This window comes from Tamandua tetradactyla, chromosome 15 (assembly GCF_023851605.1).
Source record: "Tamandua tetradactyla isolate mTamTet1 chromosome 15, mTamTet1.pri, whole genome shotgun sequence".
NCBI lineage: Eukaryota > Metazoa > Chordata > Mammalia > Pilosa > Myrmecophagidae > Tamandua > Tamandua tetradactyla.
In genome coordinates this window covers 43317989-43344854 of record NC_135341.1, presented here as the reverse complement: position 1 = coordinate 43344854, position 26866 = coordinate 43317989, and the positions used below count along the sequence as shown (strand labels likewise).

Below are 26866 nucleotides of genomic sequence, written 5' to 3'. Positions count from 1 at the left end.
TCCCTCACTTACTGACTGTTGCCTTGATGAGTTACTTAATCTTTCTGTGCCTCAGTTTCCTTTCCTATCAAATGGGGATTCTGATACCTGCCTCATAATGTTATCGTGAGAATTAAATGAGACCTTTATATAAGATAGCGCCACACTGAGGGTGTGATAAACACTTGTAAATGTTAGCGATTATTATTGCCATTATTATTATCACTACTACCCTCTTACATTCTGCCAGTCAAGGGAAGAATACACTGAGCTTGGTCAGTTAGGTAGAGGAGGACCTGCTGGTCTGGACATCAGCACTTCCAGCCTGATCAAGATGTGACAAGAGCCCTAAGTGGTCTCCTTAACAACCTAAGCCCAAGTATCATGGGAAAGGAAGAAGAATGAGCACGATAATGAGTAGTAGACAAGGACCTAAATTATCTCTCACAACCTGGGTATAGAGGTGAGCCACAGAGAAGAAAGAGATGGCCTGAGAACATCATGGGCATCCTGTCTGCCCCAGTGCCTGATAGCAACCGGCAGGGATAAGTGAATGGGCCTCTCGAGGCAGCTGGGTCAGAGGTCGCAGGGATAAGGCGGGGGCCTAATCACATTCTCGGAATTCTAGATGGGTCAGGGGGGTGACCTTTCTGAGAACCCTGGCTGGGCCCCATCCCACGTCTCCGAGTGGTGGGGGCACTCTGTGCCTGTGGCAGATCTTTGCTGAAAGGGTATATGCTCCCGGGAGGGTCAGGGCTGAGGACTAGGGTTGAGTCCCCGCTCAGCTGGGTGGAGTGAGGTGGGCCCTGGCAGGCAGCTAAGCAGGGCAGTCTGGGCTGCTGCTGCCTCTGATCCATAAAGACTGTGTCCCTTTGGCCACGTGTAGATGGAGAGTTAATCCAGGTGCACTGTGGGAAGCCTGACAATGCAGGCAATTTACAGAATCCTGTGTCTATTCCTTCAGATCTATGTGACTAGGGCAAGCTGTTCCCTCTCTCTGAGCCCAATACCTTCTCCTGTTAACCAGAGGGGTTAGGTCCCCTTCTTTCACTCAACAGATATTAATTGAGCTCTTATGATGAGCCAGGTGCTGTTCTAAGCCTAGGAATTACCAGGGTTATCATTGAAGATTAGATTCAACTCTATATAATAGGAAGCCCAAATACCAGTGACTCAAGACATGACAGTGGTTTATTTATTTCTGTCACATAAAGCAAGTCCAGAGACCTGCAGCTCAGGGCCAATATGGTGGCTCCACAGTCACAAGGGACCCAGGTTCCTTCTATTTCTCCAGTCTGCTCTTCTCAGCACGTGACTTCCATCTTTAAAGGTCACCTCACAGTCCCAAGATGGCTGATGCAACTCCAGCCATGTGATCAAACACCAGGCAATAGGAAGGAAGAATGGGCAAGGGCAAAACAAAGAGCTCTTCCAAGCTAAATCAGTCCTCTTTAACGAGCTTTCTGAGGAGCACACAGAATTATTTCAACTGATATCTAATCGGCTGCTTCTATCAACGAGGCAGGCTGGAAAGTGTAGCTTTTTAAGCTAGTTATAGCATCATATCCTTCCCCACAGGGCTTCTGTTTACACGCAGGACAGGGAGAGGAGCTGTGGGTAAACAACCAGCAGTCTCCACCACTGCAGATGAGGGTCCCGCTTTCATGGAAAGTCGGACAAGTGACAAGAAAACAAATAAATCAGAAAGTGATTTCAGACGGTGATAAGCTCTGTCAAGAAAACAAAATGTGATGATGAGACATAGAGGGTGATGGGGGCCCAGGGTGGATTAGGAGATCAAGAAATATTCTTGTGAAGAACAAGTTCTAAAAATGCTTCCAATTCTGTCATTCTATGATTTGAGATATCTGAGCACTGTATGAATCTCCCCTGCCCTCCCCCTCACCCCAGATAAAGGGCGCTTTCTATAAACAAAATATGTCTTCTTTCCCCAAACTGTTAATTCCTCTTTTTGCTTTCAACCCCATCAGATTGGCACTAAGGACACATTGGATTCTTTCAGCTTTAAGAGATAAAAAAACCTAATTGAAATGGTCTAGGCAGTAAGGAAATGTACCAACTGACAGAGCTGAGCTCCAGAAACAAGGATAAGCTCCAGGGGTAGTTGATTCAGCAGTTCTGAGATGTCATCAGAGCCTTGAGCTCTTTTTTGTCCCTTGGACCTGGACCCTCAAGGGTCAGCCACATCATCTAGCCAAAGTAAGATGGCTATAGCCATTCTGTACGTTCTTTCCATTATGACAACATCCAGAAGAAACATGATCTCTTGGTGAGAAAGCTTCAAGCTTTCTTCTGCCATCTCAAATCAGCTCTTGAGGCCTTCTAGTAAAATTTTAATTTCTAATTTCCCTCGTGATTTCTTTTTTGACCGATGGGTTATTTAGAAGTGTGTTGTTTCATATCCACATATTAGGGGATTTCCCAGATATCTTTCTGTTGTTAATTTAATTTAATTCAAAGCAGTCAGAAAAATAGTCTATTAATTCAACTGAGATTTGTTTTATGGCCCAGAATGTGGTCTATTGCAGACAATGTTCTGTTTTGTTGGATGGAGTGTTCTACAAATGTTAATTAAGCCAAGTTGGATTGGTAGTGTGTTTCCAGTCTCCCATAGCTCTACTGATTTTCTGTCTACTGAGAGAGGAGTGTTGAAGTTGTTGCCATTACTGTGAATTTGTCTATTTCTCCTTTCATCAAGGTCTGTTCTTGCTTTGTGTATTTCAAAACTCTGTTATTGAGTGGACACATACATTTTGGATTTTTATGTCTTTTTGATGACTTGGCCTTTTTATAATTATGAAGCTTCCCTATTTACCCCTGGTAATATTTGTTAGTACTGAAGCTTACTTTGATATTAATTTAGCCACACCAGCTTTCTTATAATTAGTATTTGTGTGGTGTAAAAATTTCTATCATTTAACTTTTAATCTATTTGTGTATATATCCTTAAGGTGTGTTTCTTGTAGGCAGCACATGGTTGGATCTTGCTTTTTTATTTCAGTCTAAAAATTTCTACCTTTTAATTGGAGTGCTTAGACAAGTTACATTTAATGTAATTATCCATATTGTTGGGTTTAAGTTCCCATCTTGTTGTTGATTTTGTGTTTGTCCCATCTGCTCTTTCTTCCATAGTCCCTCATTTTCTGCCTTCTTTTGAACTGAGGAGTTTTTAATTTTGTACTATATTGTCACTATTATTGGCTTTTCGTTATACCTATATGTATTAGTTTGTTAAGTGGCTGGAATGTCAGAAATAAAAATGGCTTTTAAAAAGGGAACTTAATTAATTACAAGTTTCCAGTTTTAGTACTGAGAAAATGTCTAAACTAAGGCACCAACAAGAGGTTACCTTCACTCAAGAGAATCTAATGCCATCTGGAACACCTCTGTCAGCTGGGAAGGCACGTGGCTGGCATCTGCTGGTCCTTTGCTCCTGGGCTCTGTTGCTTTTGGCTTCTGTTCCTGCGGGGGTTCCTCACTTTGTTTCTCCGGGGCTGACTCTTATCTCTTGGTTTCCCTTGGTTCTCTCTGGAAGGCTTTCTTGACATCTCATGGGAAGACACATGGTGATATCTGCTGAACTCCAAGCATCTCCAAGCATCTCTGTTTCTGTCGGCTTTGAAGCAACTGTTTTCCAAGCATCTCTATCAGCTCTGAGCTTTCTCCAAAATGTTTCCTCTTTTAAAGGATTCCAATAAAGACCCCACCTTGAATGGGTAGAGAGTCACATCTCATCTGATTAAAAGGTCACACCCATAATTGGGCATGTCACATCTCCATGGAATCAAAAGTTTCTGCCCTATATTACCGAATCAGGATTAAAAGAAATGACTGCCCCCACAAAACTGAATCAAGATTAGAACATGGCTTTTCTGGGGTACAGAATACTTTCAAACCAGCACACTACTCTTTTTTGTTGTTGTTACTCAGGTTCACAAAATACAACTTTAACTTATCTCAGTTTATCTTCAAATACTATTATATTACTACATGTGTAAGGTAAAGAACCATACCACGTCCGACCTCAATTCTCCAGCTTACCCTCTGTGGTACTGTTGTCATGCATTTTGTTTCCATGTATGCTATAAACCACATATTATTAGGAATTTTACTTTAAATAGTCAAGTAAAAAATTAGGAAAAAACTACCTTTTATATTTACCCATTTATTTACTATTTCCAGAACTCTTTATTTCTCTGAGTTTCCATTTCATGTCATTTAGCTTCTGCTTGAGGAAGTGTTCTTAACATATTTTTGTAACGCAAGCTTGCTGGTAACAAATTATCTTCTTTTTTGTGTAAAAATCTTTATTTTTGCTTTCATTTTTGAAAGTTTTTCGAGGGTATAGAATTCTAGATTGATGGTTTTATTTTTTCCTTTCAGCACTTTAACGATGTCACTCTGTTGTCTTCTGGCTTGCATAGCTTCTGAACAGAAGTCAGTGGTATTTATAGCTTCGTTCCTCTCTATTTAATGTGTACTTTTTCTCTTGCTGCTTATAAAATTTTCATATACTCACGGGTTTTCAGAAATATGATTATGTGTCTTGGTGTGGTTTTCTTTGTGTTTGTCTGCTTGGCATTCACTGAACTTCTTAGATCTACAGATTTATAATTTACATCAATTATGGGATTTTTTTACTATTTCTTCAACTGTTTTTCTCTCCTTCCCATCTCCTTCTAGGACTCTGATACATGTTGGTTAGACTGATACTTTTCCACAAGTCACTGGTGTTATATTCATTTTTGTTTTTAAATAGTCTCCTTTTTTTTTTCCCCTCTGAGCTTCACCTTGAATAATTTTTATTGCTATGCCTTCAAGGTGATGGAAATTTTTTCTTCAATGTCTAATCTGATACTAATCCTTTCTAGTGAATTTTTCATTCCAAATATTTCATTTTCATTGCTCATACCTCCATTTGATTATTTTATATCGTCCTTTTCTATTCTTATTGTTTCTATTTTCCTTTGAAGCCTTGAAAATATTTTTAATAAGTGTTTTTAAAAGCTCATCTGCTAATTTTATAAGCTATCATTCCATATCTATTTCCACTGTCTGGATTTTCTCCAGGGTTTTCGTCACATTTTCCCGTTTCTTCACATGTCTGGTAAGTTTTGACTATGTCCTGCATCATGAGTTTTACATTGTCGAGCATTAGGTTTCACTGTGTACCTTTAAAGGGTGTTGACTTTTTAATGGTAGGCAGTTAAGTTACTTGCAGATCAGCTTGATCTTCCTAAGGTTTGTTTATAAGGTTTTATTTTTTTAGGGTGAGTCATGAGTAGTCTTTATTCTAAGATTAGTGTAGCCCCACAACTAAGATGTGACTCATCATATAAGAGAGTCTCTATACTGGCTTGTCAGAATTTTATCTTCTCTCTGCACTGAGTGAGCTCTGTGAACTATTCAGCTTATAGTTATCTATTTTTTTCTTTCAGCTTCAGAGATTTTCATCCTATGCTTACACGACTTAGAATTCAGCAACAGACACAGAGGAACCCTATGCAGTTTTCTGGGGGGTATTTCTTTAAGCAGCTTCTTTCTTAATTATTCTGCCTTACACTCCAGCCCTCTTCAATCTCTGTCTCTTCAATTCAGAGAGAGTTAGGCTCTGCTTGGGATCTCCTTCTGTTCTAGTTTGCTAGCTGCTGGAATGCAATATTCGAGAAACAGAATGACTTTTAAAAAGGGGAATTTAATAAGTTGCTAGTTTACAGTTCTAAGGCTGAGAAAATGTCCCCATTTAAACAAGTCTATAGAAATGCTCAATCTAAGGCATCTATCCAGGGAAAGATACCTTGGTTCAAGAAGGCTGATGAAGTTCAGTGTTTCTCTCTCAAATGAGAAGGTACATGGTGAACACAGTCAGAGTTTCTCCCTCATCTGGAAGGGCACATGGTGAGCACGGCATCATCTGCTAGCTTCTTCTCCTGGTTTCCTGTTTCGTGAAGCTCCCTAGGAGGTGTTTTCCTTCTTCATTTCCAAAGGCCGCTGGCTGGTGGACTCTGCTTCTCATGGCTATGTTTTTCTGCTCTGCTCTCTCTGACTCTCTTTCTCTAAAATGTTTCCTCTTTTATAGGACTTCAATAAACCAATCAAGACCCACCCAAATGGGTGGAGACGTGTCTTTCTCTAATCCAGTTTAACAACCACTCTTGACTAAATCACACTATCTAGGTAGATGATCTGATTACAGTTTCAAACAAACAGTATTGAATAAGGATTATTTTACCTTTATGAAATGGGATTTTGATTAAAACACGGCTTTTCTAGGGGGCATACATCCTTTCAAACCAGCACACCTTCCCTGAAGAAGATGCCTTCACACAGAAAGCGAGGTTGATCTTACTTGATCTTTTTCTCAGGGATCAGTGTTCCCCAATACCCGAAAACTGTTGCCTTGTTATCTTTGGTTTATTTTTCTAGTTAACAGCGAGAAGATAAGTTTGTTTCCAGTTGCTGCATCATGTGGAGGAATAGAACTTCCTCATATATTTTTAACCCTGATATCACTTAACATAAGTCTGGTTACACAATTAAAATATTTTTAATAAAAAATTAAAACATTGATTTAATGAATTATTACGCATAAAAATTGCATACATTTGCATTTCCATGACATAGTATTGTTCATGGAGCAATCTATTCTTAAAAATTCCATCTGATCGCTTCTCAGCCTTTTGGCTAAGATCAAGTGTAGTATCTGTTCTTACCAGTTTAATATCTTATACGTCCTCTATCCAAGGACAATATATTAAATGGATTTTTGGAGTTAGGAGATGGAATAAGAGCTTGCTCCGTCCAGCTCCATGCATCGACCTGGTATTGCAGTACTTCCGGGAACGGTGCACCCCCTCGGGGGAACAATGAATGTATGAAAAGTCAGGGAAAAAAAATTCCATCTGATTAAAATATAAGATAGATGAAAATTTGTTGAGGAAAGAACAAAAATGAGCTTAACTGTGAATACAAGTGTGGTTTTAAATGCATTTAAATACAAGTCACACTTTCACAGGCATTTAAATAAGCCTGATAGTGTCCCAGAGGAGGTGAGAGAATGGGATGTAAGTGAGTCATGTTGCTGGCAGAGGTGAAAATGGAGTCAAGACTAATTGCTTATTTCCATAGATGGTCACCTAAGGGATTTAGAAATAACTAATCCAGAAAAATCAATCCACTGTATTAAATATTTCTTCACAGACTCTGCCAGAGCACAGTATTATCTGCCCTAAGGGAACTAGTGTGACTACAGCATCAGTCCATCCACAAGGGGAATTTGCTTATGTTTTCAGAAGATTTAAAGGGTTTTTAGTTTTGGCTTTGTCTAATAAAAAATGGACACTATGTGAGTTTAAAACCCCCCTTTGAAACTTCTTTTCTATCCAAGGCACTCAGATGTGAGAATATTCCTTCTCTAAAATTCAAACAACTCCTTAATATCACCTGTCCCAACCACAGCTCCACCCTTAACTTTCTCCACTCTTCACTCTCACTTCTATACACAGCTGGCCTCGGGGCCTTTGCACATGCATAGAAAGGTGGTCCTCTTTGCCCCCCAACCCCACTTCTTGCCTGGCTAGCTGCTTCTAATCTTTTGTGTTTAACTTAAATGACTCAATGAGGCCTTCCTGATCAACTAATGTAATAACACTGTCCCATTAATTCTCCCCCATAAGATTCTATTCTTTTCCTTGAGACATTGAGTGATGGCTCCTCCTGGTCTGTTTGCCTTCAGATCCATCCTCCCATCCTCCTCCTGTCCTGCTCTGTGTCTGTGGGGAGCTGACGGCTGTGGACAGTATTTCCCAGGCTCCCTTGTTTTCTGACTTCTGCATAGGCTCAGCCTTTGGGAAGTCAGAAATGCAGGAGAAGGGGGAAAAGGCACAGGTTTTCTCTCTTTTCTATTGGCTTTGATTTTTACCTACACGAAGGCTAAAGCTCCCCTTTGGCTTCTGCTCCTACTTGAGCAGCCGCTGCGTTGGTTCCAGCTCTTGCCAGATGGCCCAGCTCCTGGGTTCTGGTAGCATCAACTCTCTTTGTCCCTCCAGAGGTTAAGTGGGCTCCTCTTGCTGCTAATTTCTGGGTTCTCTCATTGTCCCAAACTTCTCAGCATTTCTATCATCCACAAACTTCCTGCATTTGATTCTCTTGGCTATACACACTGAGTGGTTTTTCTCTTGTTGGTTGGACCCTGACTGATAAAATATGTCACTCAAATTGTAGATATATATCTACCAACTGGTATGGCTTTTCGTTTAAGGTCTGCACATCGCCCCTACATGCGTGTGCACACACACTCCACGAGAGCAAGAACAGTATCTGCTTATTTTCTTCATCACAGAATCTCTAACACCCAACACAGCATTTGGCATTTGGTAATTGTCAAATAGAACTTGTGGAATAAATGCTTGAAAAGCCAGTTGACGGTGATGGGTCACATTCACCATCAATCCCAGGTGGCCTGAGAATTCTACCTCAGCTGAAGTCTTATAGATTGTCAAAAGCAAACCACAGTGAGCAGTCTTTCATGGTTATGCAAAGGTTTTACTGTGGAGAGACCAGAATGCTCAAACTTGCTGCTATTATTATTTTCTCCTTCTTTCTAATTTTTTCAAATTCCACTTTAGTGGAGAGAAAACTTTCTCATTTCCCATTTCAGCTCACTGAATTATTCATCAAAAATGTTCCGCTGGTATTTCCTCCTCTGTCAGAGAGTTCTGCAATTCCAGAAACACTCAGCTCTGGAGTTGCAATTAGCAGCCCATTATGGGGCTATCCATCCCCTCAGGTTCCAGGCCTGAGACTGTGGTGATGAAGAGTCACCCTTGCCCTTGTGTCCGACTCTTCAGCATGGGTGGGCCCGGCCTGAGCTGGTAACCCCAGTGAACCCCTCCAAGATTCTCATCTTCCTTTACCAGGAGCAGTGAATCAAGTAACCATCAAGCCAACAGCTCAGGAGTCCTGTTAACACCACCACTTCCTTCTCTGACTAGCTGATTCCTTTGTGCCTCAGTTTCCTTAGCCCCAGAGAGGGAAGAATAATCCTTGTCCGCCTGCCTCCCAAGGACTTTGTGACTGTATCGGCCCCCCCTTGACCCTGAGCTCTGTCCATCAGTACAGCAGTGGTTCCTGGTAGGTGTCTGTAAGTAATGAATGAATGAACGAGTGAATGAGTAAGTGTCTCCCCCAAGACTGTGAGGCAGGCCGTCTGGGGCAGGGTATCTACCTCTGATCCCGCCTCACATTCTTGATGCCCGGCAGGCTGTTGGACGTATGAAATCACTTAACCTTGGGTAAGTTCAGGACAGGAACAGGACAGGGCCGAAAAGATGTAGAGGAAGGAAAAAGTGGACCAGGAGAGGTGACTCCTAACCCCAGGCGCGCTCTCAGCCAGCAGGCACCTGAATCTGCAGTGCGGCCCTGGCTGGGTGTCAGCTCTGACCGGATTTGCAGGAGCTGTGACACCTGAGCAGGAATGAGTTCTGCCAGAGCTTGTTCCCTTACAGGGGAGAACCTGGACCCGAGAAGCCTTGGGGCCAGAAAACAGAGCGGGCCTTGGAAGGGGACGTGAGGCAGGCGGGTGAGGAACTGCAGACGGCCAGCTCGGGGCCACATTTGCCTGGCCAGGGCCCTGCAGATGGGAGAGCCCTCCTTAAGTCTCGCAGAGCCACAGTGTATAAAAACCACCCTCTAAAACCAGGCCTGGATACAAAAAGCCAAGAGCTATGCAGCCCCAGAGGCTTTGCTTGCAGTTCCAGTCAGAAAGGGGTGGGAGGACTGATTAGGCCCTGGCAGGTTGAGGGGGAGGGGGCACTGCGGTGAGGTGAGGGTCACCTGCAGGGAGGGGCGTGTTCTTGGGTCAACACTTGTGGGAGAAAGGAGGCAGGGGCAGGAAGCCGGGTTGGGTGGAGGAGAAGTAGGGGTGCGGGCTCCCGGGCTGGGGTGGTCTGGGTAAGGGGTCGGGGTGGGGTGTTGTTACCCGGTTGGACAGTCGGTCATTGGATGGGACCGTCTCGGACCTCGCAGGAGGCCGTTTTCTTCTCCGGAGGCCCATCCCCAGGAGGCTGGCAGCTGAGACGGGCTTTGGGCTGCGCTCCCTGCAGCTGTGGGAAGGAAACTTCCACTCGGGACGCAGCTGGGGCGGGGACCTCACCGACCTCGAAGAAGCGTCCATTACCGTTTCCTGAAGCTTGGAGACCTGAGCTCCCAGCCGCGCTCTCCGGTGGCCGCCCCAGGCCTGGGGGTCGGCGTGAGGCCTCGCCTTCCTCTCCCACCCCCGGCTGTCCCCCCCTCACGGGCCTCCCCTCGCTTCCCTGCCAATCTGTCCCCGCCCGCCCGCCGCCTCCGCCTCGCCCGCAGCCCCGCGTTGCATTAGCAGCTGGCGGCCGCTGTCAGAGTCTCGGGGAAGATAATCTCTCCGGAAAAGTGCGTGTGAATTACTAAATCAATAAACACCGCTAACCTCTCGATTGACTGCCTCTCTGCAGAGATCACCTCAGCCCTGCAGCCTCTTGCTTTAATAGGAGGAAAAAGAAATATGCTTAGTGGGCACAGCCCACAGGACGGGAAGGGAGGGGGGGCTGCCGCATTCGCTCGGAATCCCCACGATTAAGAGACACCCCTCCTCCTCCTTTGTTTTCCAAGTTTCCTCATTCACAGAGGTCGGCAGCAAGTAAGCGCCGGTCCTGCTGTGTTCTGAAACTCACCTTCAAAATCTCAGCCCAATGGGGACAGCACCTTGGAAGACCAGCCCGGATTCCATGTGTGCTCTTTACTCCCCAGTTCTGAGAAAGGGTACAAACTTTCATTTGTTTGAGGGGGGAAGGTTTTGATTGCTCACCTAAAGCAGTTTTAAAGAAGAAAAAGAAAACTATTTACAACATACAAATCCAAAATAAAGAGACCTTTTATTTTAATGATTACTAATAGTAGCAGCTAAAAATGACTTAGTGCTGATTGCTTATTATATGCACAGCATTATTTTAAGCTCTCCACGTATATAACACATTTAATCCTCACAACCACTCTTTGAAGTGGTTTTTATTATAATTGTTATCCTCATTGTACAGGTAATAAAGGCACAGAGAGGTTAAATACCTGGCCCACGCTCACACAGCTAGAACCTGGAAGAGTCAAAACTTGAACCCAAAACCTGGGCTCTAACTGGTCAGTTCAATTTAGCAGACACTTGAGGCAGGACAGTTTAGGGATATTAATTTCTTCTTCCTCTCCTCACTTCAGGAACATTATAGAGATCTTTTTATTTCCTTGCCTGGGGGATTTTCCAGGGCAAAAAGGAGAAGCTGCTCCAAGACAGCTATTCCTTCAGCTTTTTGTGCAAGGCTGCACCATCTGAAACTAAATCTGTGCTTCTTAGTGCTTGCCTTTGTGAATCATAAAACTTGGAAAACAAAAGGTGGAGATGAGGTGTTCTTAAATGTGGGGACTCTGGTGACTGTGGCCCTACAGCCAACATCTGGGTCTCCAGCTTGACCGGTACACACAGTCAGAAGTGCCAAGGAATTTAGGCTCCCTGGGGTCAACCCTTGGCCAAGGACTGATGCGTGGGGTGGGGACACTTTGAGGTGTGACCCCCACACCCAGCCCTCCACACCTTCACATGCTTGTTTGGTCTGTTCCCTTCCAGGTCCCATTTCCCCACTTTTTAACTGTTTTTTGTTTTTTCTTTTTTTCTCTCTCTCTTTTTTTTTCTGGGAACATTTGCTAATAAATTACAGGCACACAAACCCTCATCTCTCCCTTGCTTGGGGGGGAACCCTAGGCTGATGGACTTGAAAGTAAATGGTCTCAGTAGAGTCCAGTAAAGGAAAGAGCTATGGAAAGGGGGCAGCTACTGCCCAGGGGTGCAGCCTAGAGCAGGGAGGGAGAGGGATGGAAATACTCCAACCTCTTTTCTCTCCTGCCCCTGCCTCCTTTTGAGTCCTGGCTGGAAACTAGCATGAGCTCACTTCTGCTACATTCTTCTAACCAAAGCAAGTCACAGGCCCATTCAGATTTAAGAGGTAGTAAAAAAGAGTCCAGGGATGGGTGGAAAATCAGGACCATTTTTATAATCTACTATACTTTTCATGTCAACCCATTGAAAAGCCTTTCTCTTCCCCAGTCTCAAAACTGGTTCATTAAATAAGTTGCCCAAGGGTCTCCAGCTTCCTGGAGCTGCCATGATAAATGATCACAAACTGAGTGACTTAAAACAACAGCAATTTATATTCATAGTTCTAGAGGCTAGAAGTCCTATATCATGGTGTGGAGGGGACATCCTCCCTCTGAAGGCTCCAGGAAAAATCCTTCCTTACCTCCTCCTACTCCTAGTGTCTCCCAGCATTCTTTGCCTTTCCTTATCATGTGGCTGCATCAGTTCAATATCTGCCTCCATCTCACCTGGCCTTCTTCCCTGTGTATCTCTATGTGCCCTCTCCTCATCTTCCTATTTTTTATGTTTTTATTAATTTCATTTACGCATACTCCACAACCATCAAATATACACCATATAATCCCCTTCCACTCCCCCCACCCTATTCTCTTATAACCTCTATTCTACTTTTTGTCGCAGCAAATTTGCTATTTCTAGACTTAAGTACCATCATACAATATTAGTCCTTATGTGCCTTCCTTATTTCAGTAAGCATAATGTTTTCAAGATTCTTCCATGCTGCAGCACACCTCAGAACTTCATTCTTTCTTATGTATGGCTGACCAATATTCCACTCTATGTATGTACCACATTTTGTTTATTCACTCATTTGTTGACGGACATTTGGGTTGCTTCCACCTTTTGACTATTGTGCACTGAGACCCTGTTTTCACTTTCTCTGGGTACGTACCTAGAAGTAGAATTGCTGGATCATACGGTAATTCTATATTTAAATTTTGAGAAACCACCATATTGCTTTCAACCATGGCTGCACAATTTTACATTCTCATCACCAATGCACTAGAATTTCAATTTCTCTACAACCCCTCCAACACTTGCTATTTTCCATTTTTTAAAAAATAACCATCCTTGTGGTTGTGAGGTGGTCTCTTATTGTGGTTTGATTCACGTTTCCCTAAGGACTAATAATATTGTATTAGTTTGCAAGCCGCTGGAATGCAATATACCAGAACTGGAATGGCTTTTAAAAAGGAAATTTAATAAGTTACAAGTTTATAGTTCTAAGCCTATACAAATGCCCAAACTAGGGCATCCAGGTAAAGATACCTTAATTCAAGGAAGGCTGATGGGTCAGGAGCACCTCTGTCAGCTGGGAAGTCACATGGTTGGCATCTGCTGGTCCCTTGCTCCTGGGTTCCATTGCTTTCAGTCTCTGTTCCTGTGGGGGTTCCTCACTTTGCTTCTCTGGGGCTGGCCTTCATCGCTTGGCTTCTCTTGGCTCTCTCCAAGTTCTGGCTTGCTTACTATCTCATGGTGGCATCTGATGGGCTCCAAGCATCTACAACCATCTGTGTCTCTGTTCTCCAAGTGTCAGCACCTGTGTCAGCTTTTTGCTCTGAAGTTCCTGTCAGCACTCTCTCTCTGTTGTCTCTGAACTGTTTCCAAAATGTTTCCTCTTTTATAGGACTCCAGTAAGTTAATCAAGACCCACTTGGAATGGGTGAAGTCACAACTCCTTGTATTCAAAAGGTCTCACCTACAATTGGATGCACCACATCTCAGCTGAGATAATCCAATCAGAAGTTTCTACCTAAACACTTGCCCACACAAGATTGAATCAGGATTAAAACGTGGCTTTTCTGGGGTACATAATACTTTCAAACCAGCACAGATGTTGAGCATGTTTTCATATGCTTACTGGCCATTTGTGTATCTTCTTTGAAAAAAAGTCTATTCAAGTCCCTTGCCCATTTTTAAATTGAATTGTATGTCTTTTTGTTGTTGCATTGCAAAAGTTCTTTATATATTCTGGATATTAAGTTCTTATCCAATATATAATTTATAACCATTTTTCTCATTTTGTACATTGTCTTTTCACTTTCCTAATAATGTCCTTCGTTGTACAAAAGTTTTCAATTTTGGTGAAGTCAAATTTATTGATAATTTCTTTCATTGCCTGTGCTTTTGTTGTCATTTCTAAGAATCCATTACCAAATCCTAGGTCATGAAGATTTGCCGCTATGTTATCTTCTAAGAGTTTTATAATTTTTGCTCTTATGTATCCTCTTGTCTGCTCATAAAAAGACCAGTCATCAGATTTACGGCCCGCCCTAATGTAGTGTCACTTCATCTTACCTAATTATAGCTGCAAAGACCCTATTTCCAAATCAGGTCACATTCTGTGACTCCCAGTGGACATGCATTTTGGAGGGACACTACTCAACCCACTACACAAGGTACTTGGCTAGTAAATTGGAATACTTACTAGTATGGATCCTGGGCAGTCTGATTGCACAGCCAGCATTGTGAACCCATCAATCACCATCGTTTCCCTGCAGGGACACAGGGCCTAGGGCATTAGCAGGCAATAAATGTGCAGGAGTTTAAAACTTGCCACTACAACTGTGCAAGAAACATCTTATTTATTTTTTAATAAATAAATGAAATTAGACTCTGAGTTGCCATTGAGTTGAAGGGAAATTTGGTCCCATCCCCTAAAGGCATGCTGAGGCCCTGGTGTCAAGTGAGTACACCATTCTGGGAGGATCTTCTCATTGTGGGCTCATGCTGGTCCTGCTGAGATTACCAGTGAACAGTCTGCTGAGGCCACTGATCTGGGGCCTCCAAACCTGGCTGCACATCCTTGTGCACCTCAAAGTCCTTCCACTCTGAGGTTCTGCTGCATCCTCGGGGTAAAGCCAGAGTAATGGGAGGTCTCCCATCCTCATAGGACCACCCACCCCTGTCTTCTTTTCAGACTTTGAACTCTCTCTTTGTTTTCACATTTTTGAGTTAGGTACGAAAATACAACAATGGATTTTGCTATCTAATTTTGTATACTCTAAAGGGTAATAGTGTATCAGATTTTAACAATTCTTCCCAGACTTAGAGGCATCTGTTAGGATATTTTGGAGGAGGGCAGATATTAAAATGGGGCGCAGAGAGAGCATATGGCCTTCAATGTCATGCTGAAGACTCCACATGTCCTTTCACAATGAGCTGGAGTAAAGGGTGGGTAAGGAAAAGCACAACAGCCTGCAGGGAGGTCCATTCCTCTTGTCCTTGTGTTCCTGCTATTTACTGGAGAATTGCTAGAGCCTTGCAGGCAAATGCCCTCTATTTGTCAGTTGGTCTCCTTTACAACCCAGCTCATTCTTCCACCCACCACAAGCCTGCGAGCACTTCCAGAATCTTGCATTTCTACACAGAGATTTGGCAAAATCCCACACCATCACAGTGCCCCATTGGACTGAGGCAGGGCAAAGGTCACCAGAGTTCGGCCTCAGCAACCTCCTTCCTGGCATTCTGAAAGCAACATGGCCTCCATCAGAGGTGTATAACTTGCCCCAGCGGCTGGCTGAGGCTCCATTCTCACATACCCTGTCAGGGATCTGGTTCGGTGTCTGTTCAGCTCAGTCTCCACTACCTGCTGGTCCCTATGACAGAGAAGTGGTGGTGACTCCACTTTACACCTGTGTTAGTTAGATTCAGTTGTCAACTTGGCCAGGTGAGCATACCTAGTCTTGTTGCTGCGGACATAAGCCAACCGTACGTGAACCTCATCTGTTGCCAATTACATCTGCAGTCAGCTAGAAGGCGTGTCTGCTGCAATGAGTGATGTTTGACTTAATTGGCTGGTGCTTAAATGAGAGATTGCAATGTAGCACTGCTAGCAGCTCAGCATTCCTCAACTCGGCACTCGCAGCTCAGCCCAGGCCTTTGGAGATGCAGAAAGAAGTCACCCCGGGGAAAGTTGTTGGAACCCAGGGGCCTGGAGAGAAGACCAGCAGAGACCATCCTGTGCCTTCCACATAAGAAAGAACCTCAGTGGAAAGTTAGCTGCCTTTCCTCTGAAGAACCAACAAAATAAATCCCCTTTTATTAAAAGCCAATCCACCTCTGGTGTGTTGCATTCCGGCAGCTAGCAAACTAGAACAACACCCTTCAATGATCGATGGTAAAAAATACCATGTGAGGAAAAGGAATAGACTGAGACGCTAAGATGATCATAAATCTGTTTTGTGCAACATTTCTCCGTGATCCTTAGATGCCACCAATTGCTGGTTCATCAAAAAGAGGCATCATCTCTGTAGGTTACTCCCCATCTGCCACCTCATCTCCAGATCCATTCTTTGCCCTTCTCAGCCTTGTTCTGCATCCCAGGAGTCTAACCCTGGACTCCCTTGCCCTCTGACTTCCTGTTGGATTTGTAGGAGACACTGGCAGGAGGTGGGGGACTGGAGAAGGAAGGGGTTGGGTAGTTTTCCCCGAACCTTCTGCTTTTTGCATTGCTCTATTGCAGTCAGTCTTTTCATTGAGCAGAGGGAGCTGTGTTTGCAAAGGTCTTGGGGATCTGGGCCTTCTCCTCCTGCTTGTCACACAGGCTTTTCCTGCTTCTCTTCTTGAGTCTTCTGGAGGAAATACAGCTAGCAGACTGCCAGTCAGCTGCGGCCCGGGCTCCTGAGGCTCCCATGAACTCAAGCTTTCTCTATGGACATAAAAACATTCTTTCCACATTGAGGCTGAGGAAGAAGGGGTGAGAGTGGTTCCACAGGGACAGAAGTCAAGGGAGGGGTCTCTGATACACTCTTCTGTCAGCAGAGACCTCCTGAGAAGCCGATTAGACAAGGGGATGGTGACCAGAGGTTTTTCTGGGTGATATCAAAGGCTCTACTGCCTGCCCTAGTGGGATGCCAAGTTACCGTCTCTCGCTTTGCCTGCTCAGAGCTTGGATGCTTCATTATATAAGGGGTGTCAGTAAAGGGTCATGTGGAAGGTCTCAGAGGGTGTTTGAACTGTTTCTTTCAGTTGGCCCAGGGCTGAGATTACCTTGAGTTGCAAATGCTTAGGCCTGATACCAATATACTCCACCCACAAAAAATCACCCTATCTCCACCTCCCCATACCCTACTCTCTGTCACTTCCACTCATTCTGTTCCAGATATCACGTTAACCACTGGATTCCCATGACTGTGTCTGGGCCAGTCAGGCAGTTGACATGGCCTAGAGGAAAGAGCTGGGATTCGAGTCCCGACAGTGCTCTTAGACAAGTTACTTTCTTTGTTTACAGAATGGGTCTGATGATATTATTGAGCTTTTCTGAACACTTGCTATGGCCCAAGCATCCTGGTGTATCCCCCATGCACCCCTGAGACTGGGGCACAGAGAGATTAAGTATCATGCCCAAATCATACAATTTACAACCCAGTGGTGGGAATGGGGTCAACCAGTAGGCTCTGTGGACATCTAGGGCTGGTCAGAGGGTTGAACAGGATGTCATATTTGGAAATCACATAACACATAGCACAGCCCTGGCTTCTTACCTCTCCCCCTCCAATGCACTCATACATAGCCCTCAGGGTTAATTTTTTCACATCACTCCTCTGCTACAGAGCATTCAAATCTAACTGTGGAAAACTAAGAGCTGCGGTTCCTGGTTCCTGCCTATCTGTCCATTGTGATTTCTGCTCTCCTTGCCCTCCTTCCCCACTCGGCATATCCGGCTGTAGTGTTCTCTAGACCCGTATGCATTTGCACACTCAGAGACTCCCCCTGGGATGCCCCTGATCCCTGCTTAGTTGGCCAATTCCCCTTTGATACTCAGCTCTGGTTCCACTGAGCCCTTCCCTCTGAGCACACCCTACCCTCCTGCTCTGGGATCCCTCAACATCTTCTGGTCCAAACTGGGCATCTCCACAGGGTACTGGATGGTCATTGTCCACCTGTCTTTCTCCCTCGCTAGACTCTGAGCTTCTTGAAGCCAGGGCTGTGCTTCATCCTTCTCTAGATGCCGTCAGAGCCCACACAGAGCCTGTCACCACGGAAGTGCCCGACACATAGCAAGGCCCACTAACAACCCTGAACAAAATGAATAAGGTAGTTGCAAAGGACATATTGGAGAATATGCAAGTCCATCTCAAATTAGAGGACATGTTGCCAGGGGCGGGGGCCAGAGGGAGAGTTAGTACATAATGGGTATGGGGTTTCTGTCTGGGGAGATGGGAAAGTTTTAGTAATGGCAGGTAGTGAGGGTACCACAGCATTGTGAATGCGATTAAGCCTACTGAATGGGATTAATGGGAGTGGCTGAAATGGGAAAATTTATGTTGGGTATTTGTTCCCACGGTTAAAAAAGAAGAAAGAGCAACTAAAGAGACAATGACAATTAAATGAAATACATGATCCTGGGTGGGAGAAAAGGCTCAAAGGGACAGTATTGGGACATATGAAAAAATCACAACATAAACTAGAAGCTTTATGTCTGTATTAAGTTTCCTTGGGAACTGCACTTAAGGTGGTTGTATAAGTGCCTTGTTCTTAGGAGATGTACATGGCTTTGTTCAATGTTCACTCAAATGTTCAGTAAATGGATTGATAAATAAACAGATAGATTAATGGATTAATAGAATGACACAGCAAAGGTGGCAAAATGTTTAAATTGGTGGACCTGGGTATCTGGGGGAATAGGGTTATGTTGAGATGCTCTGATTGGGGTTCATATTATTTTTGTAACTATTGGGTGAGTTTGAAAGTATCTCAAAATAAAAAAGTTAAAAATTAAAATGAACGAATAGCCAAGCCTAAGAGCACTTCACCTTTATCTCAAGTCCTGGTGCTGGCCTTCCTGAGTGCGATGCTTTTACAGAGCAGGAGAAACCCGGGACTCATGTGCTCAAAGAGGCAACCCACCAGCTTTGGAGCTGGCTGCGCTCGAGGCTGGTGAGAATCTATGGAGGGAAAAGTTCATCATGTTGCTAAAGTAGCAGGCCCTAGAGCTTAGAGAGGAAAGACAGGGGAAGAGAGAGACTTCTCCATTCTGGGATGCCCAATTCTGTGGGCCACAACTTTTGCCAACCCTCCATCTGAGTTAAAGCCCCTCCCTGCTCTCTGAATATCTTAGTCTAAATTTTTTTTCATGCAAAAGCATTTTAAATTTGTACATTTAGTCACTATCATTGTACACTGTAGGCATTCCTAAATTATACCATGTATCTTTATCATCTATCTTTCCTTCTGGTTTCATTTGTGCCCCTAGCCCTCCTCCCTCTATCATTCTCACATGTAGCTTCATTCGATGTACTAACATTATTGTGCTACAATTAGGAAGTATTGGGCTATCCATTTTTGAATTTTTACAATCAGTCCTGTTGCACAGTTTATATCCCTTCAGCTCCAATTACCCAATATCTACCCTATTTCTGTTCTTAACTGACCTCTGTTCTTAACTGAAATTCTCCAAGTTCATTCATTAATGTTAGTTCATATCAGTGAGACCATACAGTATTTGTCCTTTTGTTTTTGGCTAATCTCACTCAGCATAATGTCCTCAAGGCCCATCCACATTATTACGTGCTTCATGACTTTAGTCTGTCTTAGAGCTGCATAATATTCCATCGTATGTATATACCACAGCTTGTTTAGCCACTCATCTGTTGATGGACATTTGGGCTGATCCATCTCTTGGCAATTGTAAATCTTGCTGCTATAACCATTGGTGTGCAAATCTCCATTTGTGTCCTTACCCTCATGTCCACTGAGTAGATACCTAGCAATGGTATTGCTGGGTCATATGGCAACTCTATACTTAGCATCCTGAGGAACTGCCAAACTGCCTTCCACAGCAGTTGTACCATATGATATTCCCACCATGGATAAGTGGGCCTCTTTCTCCACATCCTCTCCAGCACTGTTGCTTTCTGTTTTATTGATAATGGCCATTCTGGTGGGTGTGAGATGATATCTCATTGTGGTTTTGATTTGTAGTTTCCTAATGGCCAGGGAAGTTGAGCATCTTTTCGTGTGCCTTTTAGCCGTTTGAATTTCCTCTTCTGAGAAGTGTCTGTTTATGTCTTTTCTCATTTTGCAATTGTGTTGTTTGTCTTTTTGCTATTGAGTTGAACAATCTCTTTATATATTCAGGATACTAGACCCTTATCTGATATGTTGTTTCCAAATATTGACTTCCATTGTGTAGGCTGTCTTTTCACTTTCTTGACAAATGTAGGGTGTGAGATATGGATCCTCTTTTATTCTTTTGCATATGAATATCCAGTTCTCCAAGCACCATTTATTGAAGAGACTGTTCTGTCCCAGGTGAGTTGGCTTGACTGCCTTAGCAAAGATCAATTGTCCATAGAGGAGAGGGTTTATATCTGAACACTCTATTCTAGTCCATTGGTCAGTATTACTATCTTTATGGCAGTACCATGCTGTTTTGACCACTGCAGCTTTGTAATATGCCTTAAAGTCAGGTAATGTGAGACCTCTGACTTCATTTTTCTTTCTTAGGATATTTTTAGCTATTTGGGGCAACCTGCTCTTCCAGATAAATTTAGTTATTGGTTTTTCTATTTCTGAAAAGTAAGTTTTTGGGATTTTAATTGGTATTGCATTGAATCTATAAATCAATTTAGGTAGAATTGAAATCTTAATGTTTAGTCTTCCAATCCATGAACGCAGTATGCCCTTTCATTTATTTATATCTTCTGTGATTTCTTTTAGCAATTTCTTGTAGTTTTCTTTGTATAGGTCTTTTGTATCCTTAGTTAAATTTATTTCTAAATATTTTATTCTTTTGGTCACAATTATAAATGGAATTTTAAAAACTTATTTCCCCCTCAGATTGCTCATTACTAGTGTATAGAAACACCATAGATTTTTGAGTGTTGATCTTGTAACCTACCACTTTGCTGTACTCATTTATTAGCTCTGGTAGTTTTGCTGTGGATTTTTCGGGGTTTTCAACATATAGTATCATATCATCTGCAAACAGTGAGAGTTTTACTTCTTCTTTTTCAATTTTGATGCCTTGTATTTTTTTCTTATCTAATTGCTCTGTCTAGAACTTCCAACACAATGTTGAATAACAGGGGTGATAGTGGACATCCTTGTCTTGTTCCTGATCTTAGGGGGTAAGTTTTCAGTTTTTCCCCATTGAGGATGATGCTAGCTGTGGGTTTTTCATATATTCCCTTTATCATGTTGAGGAATTTCCCTGCTATTCCTATCCTTTGAAATGTTTTCAACAAGAAAGGATGTCAAATTTTGCCAAATGCCTTTTCTGCATCAATTGAGATGATCATGTGGTTTTTCTGCTTTGATTTGTTGATATGGAGTGCTAGTTTGAAATGATGCATGTACCCTAGGACAGCCATGTTTTAATCCTAATCCCATTTTGTAAAGGCAGTCATTTCTTCTAATCCGTATTCAGTACTATATATTTGAAACTGTATTAGGTCATCTCCCTGAAGATGTGACTCAGTCAAGAGTGGTTGTTAAACTGGATTAGGTGGAGATGTGTGGGTCTTGATTAGTTTGGGTGGGTCTTGATTAGTTTACTGGAATCCTATAAAAGAGAATGACAAGAGAGAAAGCTGAGAGATTCTGAGAGAGCAGAATGACACAGCCATGAGAAGCCCACCAGCCAGCGATCTTTGGAAATGAAGAAGGAAAATGCCTCCCAAGGGGCTTCATGAAAGTAAACCAGAAAAGAAAGCTAGCAGATGATGCCATGTTCGCCACGTTTTACCAGATGAGAGAGAAACCCTGACCCTGTTCACCATGTGCTTGTCACTAGAGAGAGACCCTGAACTTCAGGGGCCTTCTTGAACCAAGGTATCTTTCCCTGTATGCCTTTGATTGGACATTTCTATAGACTTGTTTTAATTGGGACATTTTCTTGGCCTTAGAACTGTAAACTAGCAACTTATTAAACTCCCCTTTTTAAAAGGTGTTTTGTTTCTGGTATATTGCATTCCAGCAGCTAGCAAACTAGAACATATGGTGTATTACACTAATTGATTTTCTTATGTTGAACCATCCTTGCATACCTGGGATGAATCCTATTTGGTCATGGTGTATAATTCTTTTCATGTGCTGCTAGATTCGATTTGCAAGAATTTTGTTGAGCATTTTTGCAACTGTATTCATTAGAGAGATTGGTCTGTAATTTTCTTTTCTGGTAGTTTCTTCATCTGGCTTTGGTATGAGGGTGATGTTGGCTTCATAGAATGAGTTAGGTAGCCTTCCCACCTCTTCAGTTTTTTTTGAAGAGTTTGAGCAGGATTGCTACTAATTCTTTCTTAAATATTTGGTAGAATTCACATGTGAAGCCATCTGGTCCTGGACTTTTCTTTTTGAGAGCTTCTTAATGACTGATTCAATTTCTTAACTTGTGATTGGTTTGTTGAGGTTGTCTATTTCTTCTCGAGTCAATATCGGTTGTTCATGTCTTTCTAGGAAGTTGTCCATTTCATCTACATTATCTAGTTTATTAGCATAAAGTTGTTCATAGCATCCTCTCATTACCTCCTTTATTTCTGTGGGGTCAGAGGTTATGTCTCCTCTTCCATTTCTGATTTTATTTACTTGCATCCTCTCTCTTCTTCTTTTTGTCAACCTTGCTAAGGATCCATCAATCTTGTTGATTTTCTGACAGAACCAACTTCTGGTTTTGTTGATTTTCTCAATTGTTTTTATATTCTCAATTTCACTTATTTCTGCTCTAATCTTCATCGTTTCTTTCCTTTTGCTTGCTTTGGGGTTAGTTTGCTGTTCTTTCTCTAGTTCTTCCAAGCAAACAGTTAATTCCTCGATTTCTGTTCTTTCTTCTTTTTGGATGTAGGCAATTACGGCAATAAATTTCACTCTTAAGGAGCACTGCCTTTGCTGCATCCCATAAATTTTTATATGTTGTGTTTTCATTTTCATTTGCCTTGAGATATTTACTGATTTTGCTTGTAATTTCTTCCTTGACCCATTGGTTGTTTAAGAATGTGTTGTTGAGCCTTCATATATTTGTGAATTTTCTGGCCCTCTGCTTATTATTGATTTCCAACTTCATTCCTTTATGAACTGAGAACGTGTTTTGTATGATTTTAATCTTTTTAAATTTATTAAGACTTGCTTTATGACCCAGTATATGCTCTATCCTTGAGAATGATCCATGAGCACTTGAGAAAAAGGTGTATCCTGCTGTTGTGGGGTGTAATGTTCTATAAATGTCTGTTAAGTCTAATTCATTTATTGTATCATTCAAATTCTCTGTTTCTTTATTGATCCTCTGTCTAGATGTTCTGTCCATTGATGAGAGTGTGGAATTGAAGTCTCCAATTATTATGGTAGATGTGTCTATTTCTCTTTTCAGTGTTTGCCTCATATTTTGGAGCATTATGGTTCGGTGCATAAATATTTATGATTGTTATGTCTTCTTGTTGAACTGTCCCTTTTATTAATAAATAGTGTCCTTCTTTGTCTCTTTTATTTGTTTTACATTTGAAGTCTAATTTGTTGGATATTAGTACAGCTACTCCTGCACTTTTCTGATTGTTGTTTGCATGAAATATCTCTTCCCAGCCTTTCATTTTCAATCTATGTTTATCCTTGGGTCTAGAATGTGTCTCCTGTAGACAGCACATAGATGAGCCCTGTTTTTTAATCCATTCTGCCAGTTTATGCCTTTTGATTGGGGTGGTTAATCCATTAACATTTAGTGTTATTACTGTAAGGGCAGTACTTTCTTCTACCATTTTGCCTTTTGAATTTTATATGTTATATCTAATTTTTCTTCTTTTTCCCTTACCTAATAGTCTTCATTTCTACACTCTTTTCTACATCTCTCTCCTGCCTTTTCTTATCTGTCTCTAATGCTCCCTTTAGTATTTCTTGCAGAGCCTGTCTCTTGGTCACAAATTCTCTCAGTGATTTTTTTGTCTGAAAATGTTTTAATTTCCCCCTCATTTTTGAAGGACAATTTTGCTGGATATAGAATTCTTGGTTGGCAGTTTTTCTCTTTTAGTAACTTAAATATATCATCCCACTGTCTTCTTGCCTCCACGGCTTCTGCTGAGAAATCTACATATAGTCTTACTGGGCTTCCCTTTATGGGATGCATTGCTTTTCTCTTGCTGTTTTCAAAATCCTCTCTTTCTCTTTGATATCTGACATTCTGATTAGTAAGTGTCTTGGAGTACATCTATTTGGATCTATTCTGTTTGGGGTACACAGCACTTCTGGGATCTGTAATTTTAAGTCTTTCTTAAGAGTTGGGAAATTTTCAGTGATAAGTTCCTCCATTAGTTTTTCTCCTCCTTTTCTCTCCTCTTCTCCTTCTGGTACACCCACAACACATATATTTGTGTGCTCCATGTTGTCATTCAAGTCTCTGAGTCCCTGCTCATATTTTTTCATTCCTTTCCCTATATTTTCATTTGCTTGTCAGATTTCAGATGTCCTGTCCTCCAGTTCACTAATCCTGCCTTCTGTCTCTTGAAGTGTAACATTATAGGTTTCCTTAGTGTTTTTTTTTTCATATCTTCTACTGTGCCTTTCATTCCCATAAGTTCTGTGATTTGTTTTTTCAGACTTTTGATTTCTGCTTTTAGTTCATCCTTTGCCTTCTTTATATCCTCCCTTAATTCATTGACTTGATTTTTGATGAGATTTTCCATGTCTGTTCAAACATCCTGAATTAATTATTTCAGCTCCTGTATGTCATTTGAATTGTTGGTTTGCTCCTTTCAGTGGGCCATATCTTTAATTTTCCTGGCATGATTCATTATTTTTTGCTTGCATCTAGACATTTAATTTCCTTAACTAGTTTATTCCAGAGATTGTTTTCACTTTTTTTTACCTAGGATTTTCTTGTTGGATGACTTTGTTGTCTATCTGTTCTTTACATTCAGTTCAGCTTATTCTAGATGCCTAGCATAGGTTTTGTTTAACAGATCAGAATTTTTTAGTTCTTGTTTCTTATCCTGCCTGTATGGTGCTTTTTTTTTTTTCCTTAGGAGGGTCTACTTAGATATTATAGACCCCAGTTAGATTTTCCCAGACCAGACTGACCTCCTCTCAGGAGGAAAGAGTCACCTGTGTCAGTTTTCCCTGAGGGTAGGACCCAGCAGGTTGAAAGACTTTCCTATGAAGCCTCTAGACTCTGTGTTTTTCCTATTCTGCCCAGTATGTGGCTTTGTCTGCCTGTGGGTCCCACCAGCATAAAGTGATGTGGTACCTTTAACTTCAGCAGACTCTCCCTACTGGGGGCATGGTATAGACAGAAGAAGGTTGTAGACTGGCTTTAATCACTTCAGTTTTCCAGACCCTGGGGTCTGAATTCCTTGAGGGAGGGATTCCACCTGAGCTGGGCCCCACCCCTCTCCTGGGGAAGGCACAGCCTCCAAGAAATTACTTCCTTTCACCTGATGAGCCTCATTGTTTCTCAGACAAGCTTAATTCCACTCTTTCCTGGGGCAGTTGGAGCCTGAGAAGCCTTGCAATTGTATCCAAAGAGTAGTCAAGCCATAGAAACACAGCCACAAAAAAAAAAAGAAGAAGAAGAAGAGGAGGGGGGGAGGGGGGTGGGGGAGGGGGGAGGGAGGGGGAGGGGGAGGGGAGGGGGAGGGGAGGGGAGGGGAGGGGGAGGAGAAGGGTAGAGGGAGAGGGGGAGGGAGAGGGAGAGGGAGAAGAAGGAGAAGAAGAAGAAAGAAAAGAAAAGAAAGTCCTTTTCAGAGCAGGACCCCCATACCTCAGGTTTGCCAATCAAGAGTTTAAGTTGATACATCACTGTATGTATCTCCAGGTCCTATGTGCCCCCTTCTGAACTTCAGGGCCCAGACCACTTCAGGTATTTTGTGCTATCCAATCCAAAACAACCTCTGTTTTTGTTTTTTTTCCCTTTTTCTGTCAGCCCTGTCTCCTCTGTGCCCGGGGCAAAAACCAACAACTTCAGCTTTTACTCAAGCTTGGGGCCTATTTTTAGTAGTCAGAATTAGTTAATTAATTCCACAATTGGAGCTTGGTTGGGCTCAGCCCCTGCTGCTTGTAAAGTCCCTTTCCTTTCCCCTCTGGGAAGCAGCCTGCCGAGGAGGTGCACTAGCTGCTGCGTTTTGGGGGACTCACAGTTCTGGGGGGGCTCGCAGCCAGTCCAGCTGGTCCAGACCGGTGCACACGGTGTGTCCACTCACTGATGTGGCCCCAGCAGTTGTACTATAGTGTTCCTGGCTATTTACTAGCTGCTCTGCAGGACAAACTAAATCCCACACCTCAGTAAGCTGCCATCTTGGACCTCCCTTAGTCTAAATCTTGAAAATGCCAGTGCCCTCCTAAACTTTCATTGTTGGCATCTGAGCTCTGAAGAGGGGCTTCTTAAAGAAGTTCTTGGGATTTTTTTTGTAAGGTAGTTTTGTCCCTATCAGTGCATCTAGAGAGCTTTTGATAAGACTCTGCAAGAATAAAATTGTTTTGGACAAGAAGGAAAAGAAGAAGGAGGAAGAGGAGGAGGAGAAGGAAAAGGAAAGGGGTTGCAGGGGGTGGGGATAGTTATAAACTGCTGGATCTTCAAGACTTAGAAATTGTTCAGTTCAGTTTCCTTATTTAGCAAATGAAGAAAACTGAGATTCCAAAACAGAAAAAAACTGGCCAGTTTCCCCTCAACCAGCTAATGGCAGAGCCAGTGTCCCAAGAGCTTTGCACAGGGCACAGCTCCACCAGCCCCGTGCAGAGAAAGGGTTGATTCAGGGAGGGCTGGCATCCAGGCCGGGAGCCCTCCAACCGCCTCACCCCGTGGTCCCTCTGGAAAGCGCTGCAGGAGAGGGTAGGAGGCGAGGCCACCAGGGCCACTCCACCACGGCCAATCCACAAACAGGTCGGGGTCAGCAGGCTCCCCATCAACATGCGGAGAAATGTTTGGCCTCCCCCTCCTCCCAGCCTCCCCACTTTACACATGTCCCTCTTCACCAAAAAGGCACATATCTA

General features: G+C 42.8%; 1 non-coding gene across 1 annotated transcript; it reads left to right on the top strand.

Annotated features, from left to right (window-relative positions):
* The first annotated feature begins 6664 nt into the window (after positions 1–6664).
* Positions 6665–6856, top strand: LOC143658138 (U2 spliceosomal RNA). Its single transcript, XR_013163156.1, has one exon. It is a non-coding gene; the product is annotated as a U2 spliceosomal RNA (small nuclear RNA).
* Positions 6857–26866: the final 20010 nt, after the last annotated feature.